Below are 22,943 nucleotides of genomic sequence, written 5' to 3'. Positions count from 1 at the left end.
AGATTTTTGTTTTTTAAAATGGGGATACATACTTTCATAGGTCTTAACAGCATAAGAATCTGCCTTTTGGACCTAAAAAAAGGTGATATGATTATAAAATGTCTTGTAAATACTAAGTAAAAAATGGCTTGAACTAGCAATTTAGAATAGTACCCACTTATTTTCCATAAATTGCACAAGTGAATGTCATACTGTTAATAGTTTGGAAGCTAGAAATAGATAGCTGCCATTGACATTCTTTCCAGAATCTTTAAAAATAACTTTGATATCTGACATTTGGATGAACTAAAGGATAGTTTATAATTTTCATTGGAGCTGCCTATCACAGACTCAAAAACATTTAGTCAGTTGATAAAAGCTTTCTGATGATGACTTAAGAATACTTCCCACTTCCATTATCAATTCCCTACATAATCCAAAAATTTTCTTCCAAATATATAATATATATATTTAAATATACATACACATGCACACTTTTCCCCCAGACTAATTTGAAGTCTCCATTAGGCAATTTCTAACAAGTAATTGAAGTTCAAGCACTCTCAGTTGTTTGATAGTTCCATCTCTTCATTAAGTGCTATTATTAATTTTTTTCAAGGCTAGACTAAAACATCTCTTTGTATTGAATATATTTTATTTTATTTTTTTAAAAAACTTCCTCTCATTTATATGCCAGTAAATTTCTAAAAGAACATCAAGCAAGGAGTTGCTTTCCTGTCCATGGTGAAATGAACCTTCTTCAGTTTTTTTTAAAGTCCATTAGGCATTAAAATGACCTGTTCCTATTTAATGATTTCCTTATTGCCCCAACTCTCATAGAAAAAAAAGAGCTCATTTTCAAGAAAGGTTTTGAATATCTTTTGAGAGGAGATAGAGGACTTTATTCTGTTTTCTCAACTACAATTAATAAAGTCATTTTGAAACCTTTAATTTGCTTCCTTGTGTAATACCAAAAGGCTTTAATTTACTTCCTTCCACTGCCTTATAGCTGGAAAATTTCCTTTAAAAGAAATGTTTTTAAAATCCAGTAACTTATGACATTTTAAGTAAACGTTAGCCTAAAATTAAAAGAACCATTAAAATTACTGCACAAAAATTATTTTAATTTATAAATTATTTTAAATTATAAATTTAGTTATAAATTATAAAAATTTTAGTTTAGATTATAAAAATTTTCACTGAATTAGGTCCAGAGAAACTACAGCTGTCTCAACAGAGAAACTACAGAAAACATTAGGATTGAGACATTTCATTTTGTGAAAAGTTTTCAAGACATTCATTTTCACTCTATACCTTGTGGAATTTTTTTCAGTTCAGTTTTTCCATAAGATCATCTTAAAACCCACCTCATACAACAGCACTTTCTATACTAAGTGAAAAAGATGAGGCTTTTTTCTTCTCAGAATTTCTATTTAGCAATTACTTTTCACCTCAGATTAACAATGACCTCAAGATAATAAAACCCAACAAATTTTGAAATGTATGGATGCCTCCTTGAAGACTGCCAGCCCCCAAAAGAAAGACATTGCATTGTGAATATATTTTGTAACATATATGGCACTATTATGGAAACCCTTTTTTCTATTAAGCACCTAAAAAGAGAAATCAAGTAATTCTTAGTTTTCTAAACACGATTTAAAGCAAATCAATTCCTGTGCTGGTCAACTCATGTTAAAAAAAATCTATTCGCAAAAAGCTTTATTTGTTAATACTTATTACTTCTCTAGAATATTTGGTATTGCACAATACACTCAATTTTTAAAAGATAAACAAATGTGATATAATTTTAAAAAACCATGAGGGTTATAGCATTTTGTTTTTACGCCATTTAATGTTAATGTACCCCAAAGATTCTAAAAATTGAGTTTCAAGAAATATTCACACTTGGGCTTCCCTGGTGGCTCAGTGGTTGAGAGTCCGCCTGCCGATGCAGGGGACACGGGTTCGTGCCCCGGTCTGGGAGGATCCCACATGCCGCGGAGGGGCTGGGCCCGTGAGCCATGGCTGCGGAGCCTGCGCGTCCGGAGCCTGTGCTCCGTAATGGGAGAGGCCACAACAGTGAGAGGCCCGCGTACCGCAAAAAAAAAAAAAAAAAAAAAAGAAATATTCACACTTGAATGTTTGAAATATACATACTTCCAGTGACATGAAAGAAGGAAACAAAGGCTTAAGTGAGGAAAAGAACAGAAGCTACTAATATATGTAGGCAAAACTGCTAAGGCAGAAACATATGCAAAAGGATTGGAAGAGGGTGATTTGAGCTAAAAATAACAGAAAAAGCTATAACTAGAGTTTGTAATGTGTTTAGACTGAATTTTAGATAAAGGTTCAAGTGACTAAGTATAGGAAATATGTGGCATTTTCTGGGAAGTGCTTAAGCATAAATGGTAATATGCTGCCTGACTAATAAAGCCTTACAAATATGTAGAAGTGGTTCTCAGTTGGGAGTGATACCTACCTGGGATCATTTGAAAATCTGTAGGGGCATTTCTCGTCACTATGACTGGGGAGAAATGGGGGTGAACAGATGCCATTTAGTCCCCATGGGGGGAGGTTTGTTAACATCTTTACTAAAAACAGTCCTGTTGAACAAACTGCCAATAATGTCTTTAATGAGAAACATTTGCTATATAGAGTACAGATAGACAAGCTTTATTTATTTATTTTGGCCGCACTGCAAGGCTTGCAGGATCTTAGTCTCCTGACCAGGTATTGAACCCGGGCCCTAGGCAATGAAAGGGCAGAGTCCTTGGGCTTCCCTGGTGGCGCAGTGGTTGCGAGTCCGCCTGCCGATGCGGGGGACGCGGGTTCGTGCCCCGGTCCGGGAGGATCACGCGTGCCGCGGAGCGGCTGGGCCCGTGAGCCGTGGCCGCTGAGCCTGCGCGTCCAGAGCCTGTGCTCCGCAACGGGAGAGGCCACAGCAGTGAGAGGCCCGCGTAATGCAAAAAAAAAAAAAAAAAAAAAAGAAAGGGCAGAGTCCTAAACCACTGGACCGCCACGGAATTCCCCAGATGGACAAACTTTAAAAGTTGTTTGCAATGAAGAAAAAGAGAAGATTCAGTACATGAATATAGGTATTGTAAATTTAGTTACCAGAAGTCAAAATTGACAAGATGATTTACAAAGGACATGCTAATAGAAATTACCAATAATGATCAGAAAGTGTACTTCATGAATAAAAACCAAAAAAAAGGAGCATTTCTTAGGGTTCTGTAGGATGTTCCTGATCCCTTCTCCTCCATCCTTAAGCAATGTTTCTCAACCTAATAAAACCCATGTTATTATGCTTTTAAAATAATATGAATAAGTGCTAACACCTATAATGTTTATTATGTGCTAGACACTGTGCTAAGTGCTTTACATGCATTAACTCATTTTATACTCCCCCAAACCTGATGAAGTAGGTATTATTATTATCTCCATTTTACAGGAGAAAAAAACTGAGGTAGAGTAGCTAAGTTACCTGCCACTTCTCCACTCTCCTGGAACAATTTAATATTTTAAAGCATTGTAACATTAGAGAGAAGCGATGGCAACTAAATATCTGTAAGAATTCCCCTAAGGGATATGCTGACCATTAAAAATTTCATCCTTTTGCCACTCAAATTGGTTTATAGTAATAAAAAGAGAGGAAGTAATAATAAAGCAGAATAGAAAATAGTCACTGGTGCTACTTCTAACACAGCTTGCTTTGTCCTTGTCCTTTCAACCAGTTCTACCAATCATCAGGTAGTATCAAAAAGTACCATCGGTAATTTTCAAGTACTTTCCTTCTGTTAAGTGACATTCTATTCTGTAAGTTAAGATATTTAATAATCTTCAAATAACTTCTGAATGCAATTATACTAAATCTGGCTAACAGAGAAGGAACTAAGTAATAGTGGAATTGGGAAACAAATGAATTCCTACAAGTATATTTAAAGAGGTTATTTGGGGGAGCATGATTTCATCCGTAGTATATCTAAATATGCTTTTATATCAACTGCTACTGTAGTTCTTCAACCCAGTTCGAAGGGGAAACCAACTAACACATTAACTCGGGTTTAAGTCGAAAAGATCATGGAATGAATTATTTGTTTTCCTATTGTTATGAAAACATTTTTGAGTTTTTGACATTTCCCCCCAAATAAAATGAGGACATCAAAGCAGTTAAAAGACATGATGCTGAGAGAAGTATTTGCAAGCAAACTGAAGATACAAAAACTCTCCAAGAGTGAGAAGGGAATCATGGAGGTGAGATCCTGAGTCAGGTCAGCTAGATCAAAGATTTCTGGTGAAGCTAAAAACACCATGGAGAAACGAGCAAAGAACGAAAGCCCAAAGCCTTAAAAGATGGAGAGAGGGACAGAGAGGAGCGGTGAGCTGCAAGGACAAGTTGTGAATCGCTTTTCCTGAAATGACAAAAGTCAACACTGTGCCTAGGAGGTTTTTCCTCCGCCACCGCCCATCAGCGTTCACTAACGGAAAAGGACGTGCACGCCTCTCTGCACCGAGAGCCGCCACCCAACAAGGGTCTTTGGCGTCTTGGTAATTACTTGTAAGAAGTAAAGTCCTTGCCTGGAAAAACTAGATGTGGATGGAGATAGTTCGGCCTCCTACCTTTCCGTTTCTCTCGCTGGAGTCTGAATCGTGTTCCTCCTCGTCTCACCCGTGCGGGGGGCCGAGGACCTCCCGGGCCGCTACATTCAATTCAGTGGGTGGGACAGTCACCTGGGGGGCGGGGGACCGTCACCGCTTTCACATTTCTCCTTCCCTTCACTTTCCCAGCGGCCAGGCCCAACTTCCTGTGACAGGAAAACACTCGGTCGCCACCAGAAGCCGCCCGGCGTGTTCGGCCGCGCTCCGCACCCCGCGCCTCGAGAGCTCTGATCTCTGGACTCGGAGAGCCTCTTGTCCACAGGCTCTTTATTGGCCTTCCCTCTCCTCTCAGCTTAGTGCCATACACACCTCACCCCCTCCCCAAACTAGGGGATTCCAGATCTTCAAAGGCCTTAGCTTTCCATCCCGCTGCTACCGGGGCGAGGAAATCGCTTCCGGGTTCACGCCCCTCGCAGCCTCGCGGTTGGCGGTGGAAGAGCTTCCGGGTCGGCTGCTGAGCTGCTGCCGTTCCTGCCGTTTCTCGCTGGGGCTGTGGGCTGTCTGTGGCTGGTGGCGGGCGGCTTGGGGGCTGGGGTGGTGGCGGCAGTGGGCGCGCCAGCGGCTGAACCGGAGGCGGGGAGGGGAGAGGAGGGGGGCGGCCCGGGCTGCAAGCGCGCGCCAGGCTGGAGCATGAGCGGGATTTGACCGCGAGGCGGAGGCAAGAGCCACCGCCCCCTCTTCTCCTCCCCAGAGTGAGGCGGCGCGGCGGCCGGAGAGGCATGGGGGGCCCCCGCCCAGTCTGAGCCTCGCCGCAGGCGCTTCCAGCTCTCGCTGAGTTCCCCGCGGGCCTCCAGGGCGCACCCTCGGCCCCGGCAGCCTTTGCCCGGCGGGCGCACCGGGGCCGGCGAGGAAGGGGCGCAGGGCGAGGAGGGGCGTCCGCCCGGGTGGGTGGGGCTCAGGGAGTACCTGAGGTCACCGGCTCGGCGCGAGAGGCAGGGGCGTCAGAACTGCAGAGCTGCGGAGTCCATCCGACCCTTACCCTCAGTCCGGGAAGTAGCCGTAAGTCTCAGCTTCGCCGTACCGGTCTTTTTGAGGCTGTCTCAACCTATTTTCGGCTCCGAGTTCAGCGCTACCGAGTTCATGCCCTCCCGGGACTCCTGCAAATGTGCCTCCCTTCATTTGTGGAAGATTGTGTGTCCCCATCCCTGAACAGTCAACATCCTCTGTCTGACCCATTGGGAGCTCTTCTCCCAGCGAGTTTGCAAGCCTCTGTGTTTCGGTAGCACGTCCCATCCTCACCATCTGGATGCATCTCCTTGTCCCTCTGTCCTCAAAGGATCTGTGTCCTCCCTTTTTTTCTGTTTGTACCCCGGACCTCACAGCTTCCGCCTCCCATTCTTTGAGACGTGGAAAGCCACGGGTTCGGCTGTTCTCGAGAGCTCGAGAGTCTTGAGCGGGTGAATGGATGAAAGTGAAGGGCTATGATGGGTGGGGATAGGGGCACATAGCTCTAGGGAACCTTTATTTTTGCATCTTCTGCACCCACAAAAGAATGGGCCTTTCCCCTGGACCTTCATTCCTCTCCCTTCCTGTGTATAAGCTGTTTTCTGTACGTTGCTGTTTGAGTGGCAGGAAACTGGAATTAGAGCTGTAAATTAAGATCTCCCGAGGAGGTTTTGAGGATGTCTCACAAGCTCTATTCACACGAAGTAGCATATTGAACAACCTTGTATTGAAATGAAGACCCATTCCAGGGGAGATTTACTACTAGGTCTGAGAAATCAATGTGAAAACAAAAGTCTGATGTTTCAAATGTGTTTTGGATACCTTTAGATAATTTTTTAGTGTGTTGAATTTACATTTAATTCTTAATTTAAAGTGTGTGTGTGTATGATGTGAAAATCTTTGTATTGGAAGTTTTTGCTTTGTTAGTGGTTAAACTAAAGTGATTTTTGATCATGTCAGATTATATTTGTCAAGATATTATCTTAAATCCTTAATTCCATAGAGACATTTTTTAAAAATTGATTTGGCTCAACAATTTACAGATGTTACACACCTTTGTGCCCGTCACCTTCCTGCTTCTTAGTTAAAAAAAAATAAAAATTAACCGTGAATATCTTCAATGTGTATTTCCAGATATTCAACTAGGCATTTTTTCTCGTTAAAATTTGATTTCCTTTTTAAACTACCACAGCAGAACTTTCCAGAAATTAGACTAAAAAGTAACTGTAATGCTGTCAGTGACTGGACAATAGTTCTTAGTTGACTTCATGCATTTTGTACTTTTCCAGGTACTGTAGGAAGCAAATGATAATTTAAGAATGATTTTCCTCTGTGAACTACAGGTTCTTTGTTATTGTTCTCTAAATTACTCTGTAGTTTAGACAGGTAGCTTTGGTTATTTTTTTCAGAAAACGTCATTTTGTTCAGAAAGGTAAATGTGTTTAATAATGATTTTTTGTTTTCAAAACCTCCTTCTAGCAGTTGATTTGAGGTTATTATTTGATTTGTAACTGCACACTGTTCACAAATTTTAGTTTGAACTAGGCTTAAAAGATGTATCTCCAGTTGTCTCTCTGGAATTGTACTTTACTGGCTTGTGTCAGAAGCCAAGCACTGCACAGAGTTGAATGTATTATTAAGGGTGTGGTTTTTGCTTTTCATAAAATTGATCAGTTTGCAAATAAGAAGAGTGGGTGCTGTAGTGAGGTGATGGGCAATAACTTGAAAAGGTCCTTTTTAGAAACAGTAAATTGACCCCTATTATTCTTGGACATAGGGTGGAAAAGATAGGACTGTATTTTCACATTATGCTTTTTCCCTTGCCCATTGCACTGGGAATTTTGAGTTTTCAATATGAAAGTGTTCTGAAACCATGCAGACTGTGCCATAAGTGTGGGCTATATTAGGTGGCTGCTGAGACATGGGAGAGAAGTTTTGTTTGCTACTCTTTTATACTCCTATAGCACTGCCCACTTGTGAGAGAGTTGGTTTTCTTTCTTTCCTTTTCCTTTTCTGGGGTGCACTTGAACTTGTGAAAGTGAAATATGTGTATTTACAACTTACTTGTAGGTAAAAGCTCAGGCTAATTTTCATGTATAAATAGATGGAAGAACTATGAGTTAAGTCTGATTCTTCTTGAATGGAAGTTAGGAAAGATTCCTCAGTGTTTTGGGTACTTCTTACCTCTTTGGGTATGAACATTTATTTAGATGAAATTTTAAAATCCTCCTCTCTATTATTGAACTTTATATATGACACATTTGCCAAAACAGATCTGAGAGTGACTCAGTCATTATTAAAAAGACCAGTCTGAGAGGATTTTCTGTGCATGGTTCTAAAAATGCTTAGGTATTTTGTTTTCTTTCTCAAAGTGTGATTTGCTTAGGGAATAGTAATTTGGTGACTCTTTACGTTTATTTTTCAGACAACCTCAGATTACCTCTTTTTTTTTTCTTTTCCACATAACTTACTTTCATACTCTCTTCATTTCAGTAAACCTTTATTGAATGCCTGCTCTGTATACCAGGCACTATGTTAGATTCTGGAACTACAAGGATAAATAAATTAAGATTCCTTTCCTCCCTGAATTTGCCAGTCTAGATATTTGACTGTGATTTTATCCATATGCCTTTACAGACATCTCTAATAGGTTTTTAAGTTACTTGACCATATTTCAGGGTTGTTTCACGTCCTTTCTATAAGAATTAACACAGTAAAGGCCACTTATTGAGCACTTAATTCACACTAGCTACCCTGTATTTAGTTATTACATTATCTCACTTAATTCTTAGAAGTGTCCTAAGAACTATTTTATCTCCATTTAAAAACCACAGTAGGGTGCTTCCCTGGTGGCGCAGTGGTTAAGAACCTGCCTGCCAATGCAGGGGACACGAGTTCGAGCCCTGGTCCGGGAAGATCCCACATGCCGCGGAGCAACTAAGCCCATGCGCCACAACTACTGAAGCCCGCACGCCCTAGAGCTCGTGCTCTGCAACAAGAGAAGCCACGGCAGTGAGAAGCCTGCGCACCACAAGGAAGAGTAGCCCCCGCTCGCTGCCCTAGAGAAAGCCTGCGTGCAGCAACGAAGACCCAACACAGCCATAAATAAAGAAATAATAGATAGATAGATAGATAGATAGATAGATAGATAGATAGCTAACTAACAAACCCATACAGGGCTTTCCTGGTGGTGCAGTGATTGAGAATCTGCCTGCCAGTGCAGGGAACACGGGTTTGACCCCTGGTCTGGGAAGATCCCCACATGCTGTGGAGCAGCTAAGCCCCATGCGCTACAACTTACTGAGCCTTGCTCTAGAGGCCGCGAGCCACAACTACTGAGTCCGCGTGCTGCAACTACTGAAGCCCGCATGCCTAGAGCCAGTGCTCCACAACAAGAGAAGCCACGGCAATAAGAAGCCCGTGCACTGCAATGAAGAGTAGCCCCCCCCTCACCGCAACTAGAGAAACCCCGTGCAGCAACGAAGACCCAACACAGCCAAAAATAAATAAATAAAATAAATAAATTTATTTTTTTAAAAAAGTCTTTCATTTATCTTGTCCCTCAAAGGGCCTGAAATAAAATCTAATTCATGACCCCCAACCAGACTTTAAAAAAAAACAAAAAATAAACCATACAGATTCTGGTTTATAGTAATGGTGAATGTTGTTTTACTTATATGCTAGAAAAGATTTGACGTTAAGATTTCTCATTAAGGGGAAGAACTTGTAATAAATATAGTTTTAACAGTTTTTAATTTTTTTTCCTGTAGGTGATTAAAAAAATTTTTTTAATTGAAGTATAGTTGATTTACAATATTGTGTTAATATCTGCTGTACAGCAATGTGATTCAGTTATACATATATATACGTTCTTTTTTTTAATATTCTTTTCCATTATGGTTTATCATATAATATTGAGTATAGCTCTCTGTGCTATACAGTAGGACCTTACTGTTTATCTGTTCTCTATATAAAAGCTTATATCTGCTAACCCCCACCTCCCTCTCCATACCTCCCCCAGTTCCCTGCCCCTTGGCAACCACCAGTCTGTTCTCTATGTCCGAGATTCTGTTTCTGTTTCATAGATAGGTTCATTTGTGTCATATTTTATTGGGTTGGCCAAAAACTTCATTCAGGTTTTCTGTAAGATCTTATGGAAAAAAACCTAACGAACTTTTTGGCCAACCCAATAGATTCCACACATAAGTGATATCATATGGTATTTGTCTTTCTCTTTCTGATATACTTCACTTAGTGTGATAATCTCTAGTTGCATCCATGTTGCTGCAAATGGCATTATTTTCTTCATTTTTATGGCTCAGTAGTATTCCATTGTATATATGTACCACATCTTCTTTATCCATTCATCTGTCAATGGACATTTAGGTTGTTTCCATGTCTTGACTATTGTAAATAGTGCTCCTATGAACATAGGGGTACATGTATCTTTTTGAATTATAGATTTGTCTGGATATATACCTGGGAGTGGGATTGCTAGATCATATGGTAATTCTATTTTTCATTTTCTGAGGATCCTCCATACTGTTTTCCACAGTGGTTGCAACAACTTACATTGCCACCAACAGTGTAGGAGGGTTCGGTTTTCTGCACACTCTCTCCAGCATTTGTTATTTGTAGACTTTTTAATGATGGCCATTCTGACTGGTGTGAGATGGTAACTCATTGTAGTTTTGATTTGCATTTCTCTAATAATTAACAATGTTGAGCATCTTTTCATATGCCTATTGGCCATCTGTATTTCTTCTTTGGAGAAATGTCTATTTAGGCCTTCTGCCCATATTTGGATTGGGTTGTTTGTTTTTTTGTTGTTGACTTATATGAGCTGTTTGTAAGTTTTGGAAATTAAGCCGTTGTCGGTCGCATCATTTTGCAAATATTTTCCCATTCTGTAGGTTGTCTTTTTCTTTTTTTTTATGGTTTCCTTTGCTGTGCAAAAGCTTGTAAGTTTGATTAAGTCCCATTTGTTTATTTTTGTTTTTATTTCTACTGCCTTAGGAGACTGACCTAAGAAGACATTGGTATGATTTATATATGTCAGAGAATGTTTTGCCTATGTTCTCTTCTAGGAGTTTTATGGTGTCATGTCTTATGTTTAAGTCTTTAAGCCATTTTGAGTTTACTTTTGTGTATGGTGAGAGGGTGTGTTCTAATTTTATTGATTTGCATGTGGCAGTCCAACTTTCCGAGCGCCACTTGCTGAAGAGACTTTTTCCCATTGTATATTCTTGCCTCCTTTGTCAAAGATTAATTGACTGTAGGTGTGTGGGTTTATTTCTGGGCTCTCTGTTCTGTTCCATTGATCCATATGTCTGTTTTTGTGCCAGTACCATGCTGTTTTGATTACTGTAGCTTTGTAGTATTGTTGGAAGTCTGGGAGAGTTAGGCCTCCTGCTTTGTTCTTTTTCTTCAGGATTGCTTTGGCAATTCTGGCCTTTTATGGTTCCATAGGAATTTTAGTATTATTTGTTCTAGTTCTGTGAAAAATGTCATGGATAATTTGATAAGGATCACATTAAAACTGTAAATTGCTTTGGGTAGTATGGCCATTTTAACAATATTAATTCTTCCAATCCAAGAGCATGGGATATCTTTCTATTTCTTTGAATCATCTTCAATTTCCATTATTAACGTTTTATAGTTCTTAGTGTATAAGTCTTTCACCTCCTTGGTCAGGTCAGGTTAATAATGCTTTGAGTAGAAAGATTCTAATTTCATAAGGTATTAGTATCTTTTATTTACTAGAGCAGATGAATTGTATAGTATCAAAATGTAATTTTCACCTGTTGTTTAGACCTTTGAAAAGACAGTTCTGAAGTTCATTATGGTTAACTGTAACACAGATTTTCAAGCATGCATAACTTTTTTTTCTTCTAGTTAATTAGTGGGACCAAGAGCCTAGAAAATGTACAAAAAAATGTTTGTATTCTCCAGGAAGGAGAGAGTATTGAGCTACATGAAACTTATTCAGTTTTTAAACATTCTCAGTTCAATTCTGACAATTCTTTGATGCTTTGGAGAGTTTTGATTTCTGCAATGAAAATGTATTCCTTCATATTTAAAAATGACCTTACTCATCTATTAGTAGGATATATACTTTATCAGCAATTTGATATGGTTCAGTCTAACTGTTTTTCAGACCCTCTCAATTTTTTTTTTTTTTTTTTTTTTTTTGGTGGTATGCGGGCCTCTCACTGTTGTGGCCTCTCCCGTTGTGGAGTGCAGGCTCCAGACGCGCAGGCTCAGCAGCCATGGTTCACGGGCCCAGCCGCTCCGCGGCATGTGGGATCTTCCCAGACTGGGGCACGAACCTGTGTCCCCTGCATCGGCAGGCGGACTCTCAAGCACTGCGCCACCAGAGAAGCCCCCCTCTCAAATTTTTTAAAGGATTGTCATCCACTGTCAGCTCTTTTCACCAAGTTTCATTTGTATTCTGTTCTGTTTGGTTGGTTTTAACCAAAAACTGTTAACAGTTAGCCATTCTTTAGACTAAGGCCTTTTGCTTCTGGTTATACATTCTTATTTTTAGGACTGTAGAGCATATAATTATTCCTCCTCCAAGTTCCTAAGAAAGGTAATCCTTGATATTTTTCGATCCTCAGTCTGACATATATATTTTAGCTTAACATATACAGTTTTTCCCTTTCAGTGTAATAGAATTCTTGGTACTTAGATCACTGTGTTTTGTTTTCTTAACATCTTTATTGGAGTATAGTTGCTTTACAATGTTGTGTTAGTTTCTGCTGTATAACAAAGTGAATCCGCTATACGTATACATATATCCCCATATCTCCTCCCTCTTGCGTTTCCCTCCCACCCTCCCTATCCCACCCCTCTAGGTGGACACAAAGCACCCAGCTGATCTCCCTGTGCTATGCAGCTGCTTCCCACTAGCTATTTTACATTTAGTAGGATCACTGTATTTTCTAATTGGAATAATATTGGGGATAGAATTCCTATTCAAGACATAACTGGGGCTTCCCTGGTGGCGCAGTGGTTGAGAGTCCGCCTGCCGATGGAGGGAAGGCGGGTTCGTGCCCCGGTCTGGGAGGATCCCACATGCCGCGGAGCGGCTGGGCCCGTGAGCCGTGGCCGCTGGGCCTGTGCGTCCGGAGCCTGTGCTCCGCAACGGGAGAGGCCACAATAGTGAGAGGCCCACATACCGCAAAAAAAATTAAAAATTAAAAATTAAAAAAAAAAAAAGACATAACTGACAAAAATCATAAACGCATTAGGTACTGGAACCACAGAGATGACTAAGTCAGAATTCCTTTTCTCATTGAACTGTAAAATGCCTATTTAATATCCATGAAGAGAAAGGAAAGTTCACTTAAAAACATTGAGATGCCTTTACGCCAAATAGGCATAAAACATTGTCCTATTCATGTATCCCCTCAGGGTATTGTAAAGGAATGTTATGTAAATAAACATATTAAGCCAAGGTTTTCATTCTGTCTCCTAGCCTCAGACAGTAGCTGCTTATCATTTGCTATAACACCAGATGTTCTGTATCACATATTAATAATCACATTTTTAAAAACTATTTTGAAATAATTTAAAACTTTAAAAATGCCAGAACAGTACAAAGAACTCCTTTATCTCCTTCATTCAGATTCCACCATTGTTAATATTTTACTGCATTTCTTCCATTGCCTGTCCTCTCTTTCTGTCTTCATATATTTGTTACATACATGTTTGTATATGTGTATAAATACATATGTACATACCCATTATCATAGTCTTTTTCAGAACCTTTTGGAGCAAGCTGTAGACATGGTGTTCCATCACCCATAAATACTACAGTGTCTATTTCTCAAAAACAAGGCACTCTCTTATATAACCCTCCAAGTTGGAAGATAAACATTGGTACAACACTACTGTCTAGTCCAAGGAACCTATTCATATTTCATCAACTATCCCAACAATATCTCTTTCTTTTTTGATCTAGGATCCTATCCAGGAATACATGTTGTATTTAGTTGTCATGTCTTTTCAGACTTCTTCAGCCTCATTTTCCCCCATCTTTCATGTCCTTGACAGTTTTAGGTAGTACATTCTGTAAGATCACCCTGAACCTAGGTCCATGTGATATTTCCTCATGACTCCAATCAAGTCTTGCATTTCTAGCAGGAATACCACAGAAGTGGGGCTGTGCCTGTCTCGGTGCATTGCCTCCACAGGCATATGATGTCAAATCATGCTGCTACTGGTGATTAACACCTTGATCATATTGGTGTCCTTTTGTATTTGATCAAAATTTGTGGAGAGGTATTCCAAAATTATTCATCTTGATTCTCATCAAACTTCTACTCACTAGCCTCAGTGTAGGTATCAGTGATGACTCCCACCTGAATTAACTACTTTTATAATTATATTTCTCTTTTTTTAATTCCTTCTACATGTATTAGTTGGTATTTTATTGTAAGGTAGAACTTTTTTTCTCCCCTATGTATTTGTTTATTAAATCATTAAGGACTTGTGGATTTTGATTTTAGTGTGTTGTGATTTGTTACTATCATTATTTATTTTGCTGTTTAAGTTGTCCCTGATTTAGCCAGTGGGAGCCCCTTCAAGCTGGCTCCTATGCCTATTTATCATGCTCCCATCTCATTCATTGTGCACTTCTGGCAGAACATGCTGTTCCTGGTTCGTCTTGTACTTTGCCTGGTCTAGCCCTGGAATCAGCCATTTCTTCAAGGAGCCCTGTTTGGTTTTTGTTATTGTTATTTGTTTTTGTAAAATATGGTGTTTAAAAACAAAGATTTAAGGGCTTAGTTTCTCATTGCTACTGGGGTGTCATTGCTTATAGGGACTAGGAAATGTATGAGTATATAAGTATGGTTTGTATACACATACATATATGTATAATGTACTAATATACATCCATAATTATTTCTATATCTATGTGCATGTTATAAAACCAGAAGTTGGTTCCTATACTTCCAATTCCAATCCAATAACCCAGGGTTCTTTCTAGTCTTTGCCCTTTCCATGTTTATAATGCCTTCTCTGGTGGTAAGAAACTTAGCTTCACATTAGTCTCATTATAGTTATCACTTGTCCAATTGTTTTGTTATTCTCCCTGCGGTGTAGACCATCACCTCCCTTTATCTCTCCCTACCACACCCTGCCTCGTTGATTGGTGGGCCTGTTGGCCTGTGCCTCTTTGTGGATCCATAAGCCCTCCCTGGGCCCACAGCTCTGTGCAACTCCCTGTCTGCACACAACACCCTGTTATCCTCACCTCTGGGCCACACCTGTGTTGGCCTTGCTGACATGCCCTCACTGCCCTGCATCCTTAGCCAGCATGCTGACTACTTTACGTAGCTCAGTATTTCATTAGTTAATTTTTAAGCATATTTCCAGGATTTACAAACATACATATATGTGATGACATATACAACTATATAGTATTGCTATAATAGAACTATAGATTTACAAATATACATATATATAATGAAATACACAGCTGTATAGTACACACACATACACACATACTACCTACCTGTGGTAGAATGATTAACGACCATAAAGTTCTTCCATCCTGGTATGCATTCCCCTTTGCCATGGGGCTTTGCTGCTTCTCCCAACTATTTCTCCATCTCTTGAGTCTTGTCTAGCCTTGTGATTTGCTTCGGCCAATGAATATAGTGGATGTGATGTGTGAGTTCTGGAGCTTAGTCCTTAAGGAGACTTCAAAGAATGCTTTCCTGTAGCTGCCATGTAAGGAAGCTGGTCTAGCTTATAGGAGGATGAGAGAACCAAGACACCCCAGTCAGCATCAACCAGCAGACATGAAAGTGGACTATCTTGGACCTACTAACCCAGCTGAATGTTTAGCTGGATTAATTCACGTGCAGAGGAACCAGAGGTGAAAACAGCAAAGAAATGGCCCCGCCAACCTATAGAATTGTGAGAAATGACATTGTTTTGAGGCACTAAGTTTGAGGTGGTTTATTTTGTAGCAATAGATACATGAAACCATATCTGTTTTCCTTTTGGACATCTGTGTTGTCTCTAGTCTTCTATTATGAATAATATTGCAATGAATATCTTGTACATAATATATAATGTTTTTTTTTTTTTTTTTTTTTGTGGTATGCGGGCCTCTCACTGTTGTGGCCTCCCCCGTTGCGGAGCACAGGCTCCGGACGCGCAGGCTCAGCGGCCATGGCTCACGGGCCCAGCCGCTCCGCGGCATATGGGATCCTCCCAGACCGGGGCACGAACCCGTATCCCCTGCATCGGCAGGCGGACTCTCAACCACTTGCGCCACCAGGGAGGCCCTAATGTTTTAATTTTAACACATAATGCCAGATTATTTTGCAGAAATGTTGATATACTTCTTATTGCCGTCATAAAAATCTGAGTAATTATTTCCCTCACAAACTCACTATCACTGATGTTTTCTTTGACAATAAAATCAATTTTAAAAGCATCTTATAATTCTTCATTTTCCTAACTACTTGTGAAGCTGAGCATCTTTTGATATTTTTGTTAGTCCTTTTGATTTTTCAGTTCTTTGACTTGCTTATTCATAGCTTTACTCATTTTTTCCTATTGGGTTTTTTTTTTAATTTTTTAATTTTATTTATTTTTTTATACAGCAGGTTCTTATTACTCATCAGTTTTATACACATCAGTGTACACATGTCAATTCCAATCGCCCAATTCAGCACACCACCATCCCCACCCCGCCCCCGTAGCTTTCCCCCCTTGGTGTCCATACGTTTGTTCTCTACATGTGTGTCTCAACTTCTGCCCTGCAAACCATTTCATCTGTACCATTTTTCTAGGTTCCACATACATGCGTTAGTATATAATATTTGTTTTTTCTCTTTCTGACTTACTTCACTCTGTATGACAGTCTCTAAATCCATCCATGTCTCAACAAATGACTCAATTTGTTCCTTCTCATGGCTGAGTAATATTCCATTGTCTATATGTACCACATCTTCCTTATCCATTTGGCTGTCGATGGGCATTTAGGTTGCTTCCATAACCTGGCTATTGTTAATAGTGCTGCAATGAACATTGGGGTGCATGTGTCTTTGAATTATGGCTTTCTCTGGATATATGCCCAATAGTGGGATTGCTGGATCATATGGTAATTCTACTTTTAGTCTTTTAAGGAACTTCCATACTGTTCTCCATACTGGCTATATCAATTTACATTCCCACCAACACTGCAGGAGGGTTCCCTTTTCTCCACACCCTCTCCAGCATTTGTTGTCTCTAGATTTTCTGATGATCCCCATTCTAACTGGTGTGAGGTGATACCTTATAATAGTTTTGATTTGCATTTCTCTAATAATTAGTGATGTTGAGCAGCTTTTCATGTGCTTCTTGGCTATCTGTATGTCTTCTTTGGAGAAATGTCTATTTAGGTCTTCTGCCCATTTTTGGATTGGGTTGTTTGTTTCTTTAATATTGAGCTGCATGAGCTGTTTATATATTCTGGAGATTAATCCTTTGTCCGTTGATTCATTTGCAAATATTTTCTCCCATTCTGAGGGTTGTCTTTTCATCTTGTTTATGGTTTCCTTTGCTGTGCAAAAGCTTGAAGTTTCATTAGGTCCCATTTGTTGATTTTTGTTTTTATTTCCATTACTCTACAAGGTGCATCAAAAAAGATCTTGCTGTGATTTACGTCAAAGAGTTTTCTTCCTATGTTTTCCTCTAAGAGTTTCATAGTGTCCAGATTTACATTTAGGTCTCGAATCCATTTTGAGTTTATTTTTGTGTATGGTGTTCGGGAGTGTTCTAATTTCATTCTTTTATATGTAGCTGTCCACTTTTCCCAGCACCACTTATTGAAGAGACTGTCTTTTCTCCATTGCCTCCTTTGTCATAGATTAGTCGACCATAGGTGCGTGGGTTTATCTCTGGACTTTCTATCTTGTTCCATTGATCTGTGTTTTTGTTTTTGTGCCAGTACCATATTGTCTTCATTACTGTAGCTTTGTAGTATAGTCTGAAGTCACGGAGTCTGATTCCTCCAGCTCCGTTTTTTTTCCCTCAAGACTGCTTTGGCTATTCGGGGTCTTTTGTGTCTCCATACAAATTTTGAGATGATTTATTCTAGTTCTGTAAAAAATGCCATTGATAATTTGATAGGGATTGCATTGAATCTGTAGACTGCTTTGAGTAGTATAGTCATTTTCACAATATTGATTCTTCCAATCCAAGAGCATGGTATATCTCTCCATCTGTTGGTATCATCTTTAGTTTCTTTCATCAGTGTCTTATAGTTTTCTGCATACAGGTCTTTTGTTTCCCTAGGTAGGTTTATTCCTAGGTATTTTATTCTTTTTGTTGCGGTGGTAAATGGGAGTGTTTCCTTAATTTTTCTTTCAGATTTTTCCTCATTAGTGTATAGGAATGCAAGAGATTTCTGTGCATTAATTTTGTGTCCTGCAACTTTACCAGATTCATTGATTAGCTCTAGTAGTTTTCTGGTGGCATCTTTAGGATTCTCTATGTATAGTATCATGTCATCTGCAAACGGTGACACTTTTACTTCTTCTTTTCCAAATTGTATTCCTTTTATTTCTTTTTCTTCTCTGATTGCCGTGACTAGGACTTCCAAAACTAAGTTGAATAATAGTGGTGAGAGTGGACATCCTTGTCTCGTTCCTGATCTTACAAGAAATGCTTTCAGTTTTTCACCATTGAGAATGATGTTTGCTGTAGGTTTATTATATATGGCCTTTATTATGTTGAGGTAAGTTCCCTCTATGCCCACTTTCGGGAGAGTTTTTATTAGAAATGGGTGTTGAATTTTGTCCAAAGCTTTTTCTGCATCTATTGAGGGGATCATACAGTTTTTATTCTTCAATTTAATATGGTGTATCACATTGATTGATTTGCGTATATTGTAGAATCCTGCATCCCTGGTATAAAACGCACTTGATCATGGTGTATGAACCTTTTAATGTGTTGTTGCATTCTATTTGCTAGTATTTCATTGAGGATTTTTGCATCTATATTCATCAGTGATATTGGTCTGTAATTTTCTTTTTTTGTAGTATCTTTGTCTGGTTTTGGTATCAGGGTGATGGTGGCCTCATAGAATGAGTTTGGGAGTGTTCCTTCCTCTGCAATTTTTTGGAAGAGTTTGAGAAGGGTGGGTGTTAGCTCTTCTCTAAATGTTTGATAGAATTCACCTATGAAGCCATCTGGTCCTGGACTTCTGTTTGTTGGAAGATTTTAAATCACAGTTTCAATTTCATTACTTATGATTGGTCTCTTCATATTTTCTATTTCTTCCTGGTTCAGTCTTGGAAGGTTATACCTTGCTAAGAATTTGTGCATTTATTCCAGGTTATCCATTTTATTGGTATAGAGTTGCTTGTAGTAGTCTCTTAGGATGCTTTGTATTTCTGCGGTGTCTGTTGTAACTTCTCCTTTTCATTTCTAATTTTATTGACTTCAGTCCTCTCCCTCTTTTTCTTGATGAGTCTGGCTAATGGTTTATCAATTTTGTTTATCTTCTCAAAGAACCAGCTTTTAGTTTTATTGATCTTTGCTATTGTTTTTTATGTTTCTATTTCATTTATTTCTGCTCTGATCTTTATGATTTCTTTTCTTCTGCTAACTTTGTATTTTGTTTGTTCTTCTTTCTCTCGTTCCTTTAGGTGTAAGGTTAGATTGTTTATTTGAGGTTTTTCTTGTTTCTTGAGGTTGGCTTGTATAGCTATCAACTTCCCTCTTAGAACTGCTTTTGCTGCATCCCATAGGTTTTGGATCATCATGTTTTCATTGTCATTTGTCTCTAGGTATTTTTTAATTTCCTCTTTGATTTCTTCAGTGATCTCTTGGTTATTTAGTAACGTATTGCTTAGCCTCCATGTGTTTGTGTTTTTTACGTTTTCTTCCCTGTCATTCATTTCTGATCTCTAATGTTGTGGTCAGAAAAGATGCTTGATATGATTTCAATTTTCTTAAATTTACTGAGGCTTGATTTGTGACCCCAGATGTGATCTATCCTGGAGAATGTTCCATGCGCACTTGAGCAGAAAGTGTAATCTGCTGTTTTGGGATGGAATGTCCTATAAATATCAATTAAATCTATCTGGTCTGTTGTGTCATTTAAAGCTTCTGTTTCCTTATTTATTTTCATTTTGGATGATCTGTCCATTGGTGTAAGTGAGGTGTTAAAGTTCACCACTGTTATTGTGTTACTGTCGATTTCGTCTTTTAGAGCTGTTAGCAGTTGCCTTATGTATTGAGGTGCTCCTATGTTGGGTGCATATATATTTATAATTGTTATATCTTCTTGGATTGATCCCCTGATCATTTTGTAGTGTCCTTCCTTGCCTCTTGTAACATTCTTTATTTTAAAGTCTATTTTATCTGATATGAGTATAGCTTCTCCAGCTTTCTTTTGATTTCCATTTGCATGGAATATCTTTTTCCATCCCCTCACTTTCAGTCTGAATGTGTCCCTAGGTCTGAAGTGGGTCTCTTGTAGACAACATATAAATGGGTCTTGTTTTTGTGTCCATTCAGAGAGCCTGTGTCTTTTGGTTGGAGCATTTAATCCATTCACGTTTAAGGTAATTACCGATATGTATGTTCCTATGACCATTTTCTTAATTGTTTTGGGTTTGTTTTTGTAGGTCCTTTTCTTCTCTTGTATTTTCCACTTAGAGAAATTCCTTTAGCATTTGTTGTAGAGCTGGTTTGGTGGGGGCTGAATTCTGTTAGCTTTTTCTTGTCTGTAAAGCTTTTGATTTCTCCATCAAATCTGAATGAGATCCTTTCTGGGTAGAGTAATCTTGGTTGTGGGTTCTTCCCTTTCATCACTTTAAGTATATCATGCCACTCCCTTCTGGCTTGTAGTGTTTCTGCTGAATAATCAGCTGTTAATCTTATGGAAGCTCCCTTGTATGTTATTTGTCATTTTTCCCTTGCTGCTTTCAATAATTTTTCTCTGTCTTTAATTTTTGCCGGTTTCATTACTATGTGTCTCGGCGTGTTTCTCCTTGGGGTTATCCTGTATGGGACTCGCTGCGCTCCTGGACTTAGGTTGCTATTTCCTTTCCCATGTTAGGGAAGTTTTTGATTATAATCTCTTCAAATATTTTCTCAGGTCCTTTCTCTCTCTCTTCTCCTTCTGGGACCCCTATAATGCGAATGTTGTTGCGTTTAATGTTGTCCCAGAGGTCTCTTAGACTGCCTTCACTTCTGTTCATTATTTTTTCTTTATTCTGTTCCACAGCTGTGAATTCCACCATTCTGTCTTCCAGGTCACTTATTCTTCTTCCTCAGTTACTCTGCTATTGATTCCTTCTAGTGTAGTTTTCATTTCAGTTATTGTATTGTTTATCTCTGTTTGTTTGTTTTTTAATTCTTCTAGGTCTTTGTTAAACATTTCTTGCATCTTCTTGGTCTTTACCTCCATTCTTTTTCAAGGGTCCTGCATCATCTGCACTATCATTATTCTGAATTCTTTTTCTGGAAGGTTGCCTATCTCCACTTCATTTAGTTGTTTTTCTGGGGTTTTATCTTGTTCCTTCATCTGGTACATAGCTCTCTGCCTTTTTATCTTGTCTATCTTTCTGTGAATGTGGTTTCTGTTCCACAGGCTGCAGGATTGTAGTTCTTCTTGCTTCTTCTGTCTGCCCTCTGGTAGATGAGGCTATCTAAGAGGCTTGTGTAAGTTTCCTGATGGGGAGGGACTGGTCCTGGGTAGAGCTGACTGTTGCTCTGGTGGGCCGAGCTCAGAAAAACTTCAGTCCACTTGACTGTTGATGGGTGGGGCTGAGTTCCCTCCCTGTTGGTTGTTTGGCCTGAGGCAACCCAACACTGGAGCCTACCTGGGCTCTTTTGTGGGGCTAATGACAGACTCTGGGAGAGCTCATGCCAAGGAGTACTTTCCAGAACTTATTCTGCCAGTGTCCTTGTCCCCACGGTGAGCCACAGCCACCCCCTGCCTCTGCAGGAGACCCTCCAACACTAGCAAGTAGGTCTGGGTCAGTCTCCCCTGGGGTCACTGCTCTTTTCCCTGGGTCCCGATGCACACACTACTTTGTGTGCACCCTCCAAGAGTGGAGTCTCTGCTTCCCCCAGTCCTGTCGAAGTCTTGCAATCAAATCCCATTAGTCTTCAAAGTCTGATCCTCTAGGAATTCCTCCTCCCGTTGCCGGACCCCGAGGTTGGGAAGCCTGACGTGGGGCTCAGAACCTTCACTCCAGTGGGTGGACTTCTGTGTAATAAGTGTTCTCCAGTCTGTGAGTCACCCACCCAACAGTTATGGGATTTGATTTTACTGTGATTGCACCCCTCCTACCATCTCATTGTGGCTTCTCCTTTTTCTTTGGATGTCGGGTATCTTTTTTGGTTAGTTCCAATGTCTTCCTGTCGATGATTGTCCAGCAGCTAGTTTGATTCTGGTGTTCTCACAAGAGGGAGTGAGAGCACATCCTTATACTCCGCCATCTTGGTTTCTCTCTCACCTTTTTCTTTCGTGCCGTCCTAGTCTCGAAGTTCCTGCCCCTGCTCCTGGGTCACTTTTGATGTTGTATATCCTAAATTGTTTCTTGGTGTCAGTCTTTATAAGTTCCTAGTCAATATCCATTCTCCTGAGATCATCCAGTTTCCAGTGGAAAGCACCACCTTCTAGATTTTTTTCCCTATTGATTTGTTGCTTCTTTTTGAGATATTATAGATATAATCCTTTAGCTTTGTTTGCCAAAAGTATTTTTTTTAAGATTTATTATTTACTTATTTATTTATTTTGCCTGCGTTGGGTCTTTAGTTGAAGCAGGTGGGCTCTTTCTTGTGACGTGCAGGCTTCTCTCTAGTTGTGGCATGTTGGTTTTCTCTCTCTAGTTGTAGTGCGCAGGCTCCAGGGCACATGGGTTCTGTTGTTGCACGAAGGCTTATTTGCCCTGTGGCATGTGGGATCTTAGTTCCCTGACCAGGGATTGAACCCACGTCCCCTGCATTGTAAGGCATATTATTTACCACTGGACCACCAGGGAAGTCCCTGCCAATAATGTTTTGTCAATCTGTCTTTTGTTGTTTGTCTTAGTTTATGGTATCATTGGCCATACATTTTCTTTTGGTACTTCATATTATCATTTATGTCTATCTTTTTCCCTATGGCTTCCAGTGTTCTTGTCTTGCAAATATCTCTGTCCTCCTGGGTATACCAACTTTTTTCTAAATATTCTTCTAACTTTGTATTGTCTTTCCTATCAATCAGAAATCATATTTAGTTGCTGTAGAAATCCAAAAAAGAGTGGTAGAAACAAATGGTGTGGGGGGACATTTTCCTTAAGTATAGTCATCCTTCTATATCTGCAGGGGATTGGTTCCAGGAACGCATGCAGATG

The 22,943-nt window shown here is 39.7% G+C and overlaps 2 protein-coding genes across 6 annotated transcripts in view; one reads left to right on the top strand and one right to left on the bottom strand.

Annotated features, from left to right (window-relative positions):
* The window catches only part of KRIT1 (KRIT1 ankyrin repeat containing), a 37,496-nt gene extending 32,382 nt beyond the window's left edge, over positions 1 to 5,114 (bottom strand). For all 3 annotated transcript variants that reach the window (XM_060107676.1, XM_060107675.1, XM_060107673.1), the window contains exon 1: positions 4,600 to 5,114. The gene's annotated coding sequence lies outside the window, so the exon portion shown is untranslated. The remainder of the gene's footprint in view (positions 1 to 4,599) is intronic.
* A 232-nt stretch (positions 5,115 to 5,346) lies between these two features.
* ANKIB1 (ankyrin repeat and IBR domain containing 1) overlaps positions 5,347 to 22,943 on the top strand; it is a 163,107-nt gene continuing 145,510 nt past the window's right edge. The window contains exon 1 of one of the 3 annotated variants that reach the window (XM_060107941.1): positions 5,347 to 5,637. The gene's annotated coding sequence lies outside the window, so the exon portion shown is untranslated. The remainder of the gene's footprint in view (positions 5,638 to 22,943) is intronic. The other 2 variants (XM_060107937.1, XM_060107938.1) reach the window with 2 other exon arrangements.

Source organism: Mesoplodon densirostris, chromosome 9 (assembly GCF_025265405.1).
Source record: "Mesoplodon densirostris isolate mMesDen1 chromosome 9, mMesDen1 primary haplotype, whole genome shotgun sequence".
Classification (NCBI taxonomy): Eukaryota; Metazoa; Chordata; class Mammalia; order Artiodactyla; family Ziphiidae; genus Mesoplodon; species Mesoplodon densirostris.
This window is presented reverse-complemented; position numbering and strand designations above follow the sequence as displayed.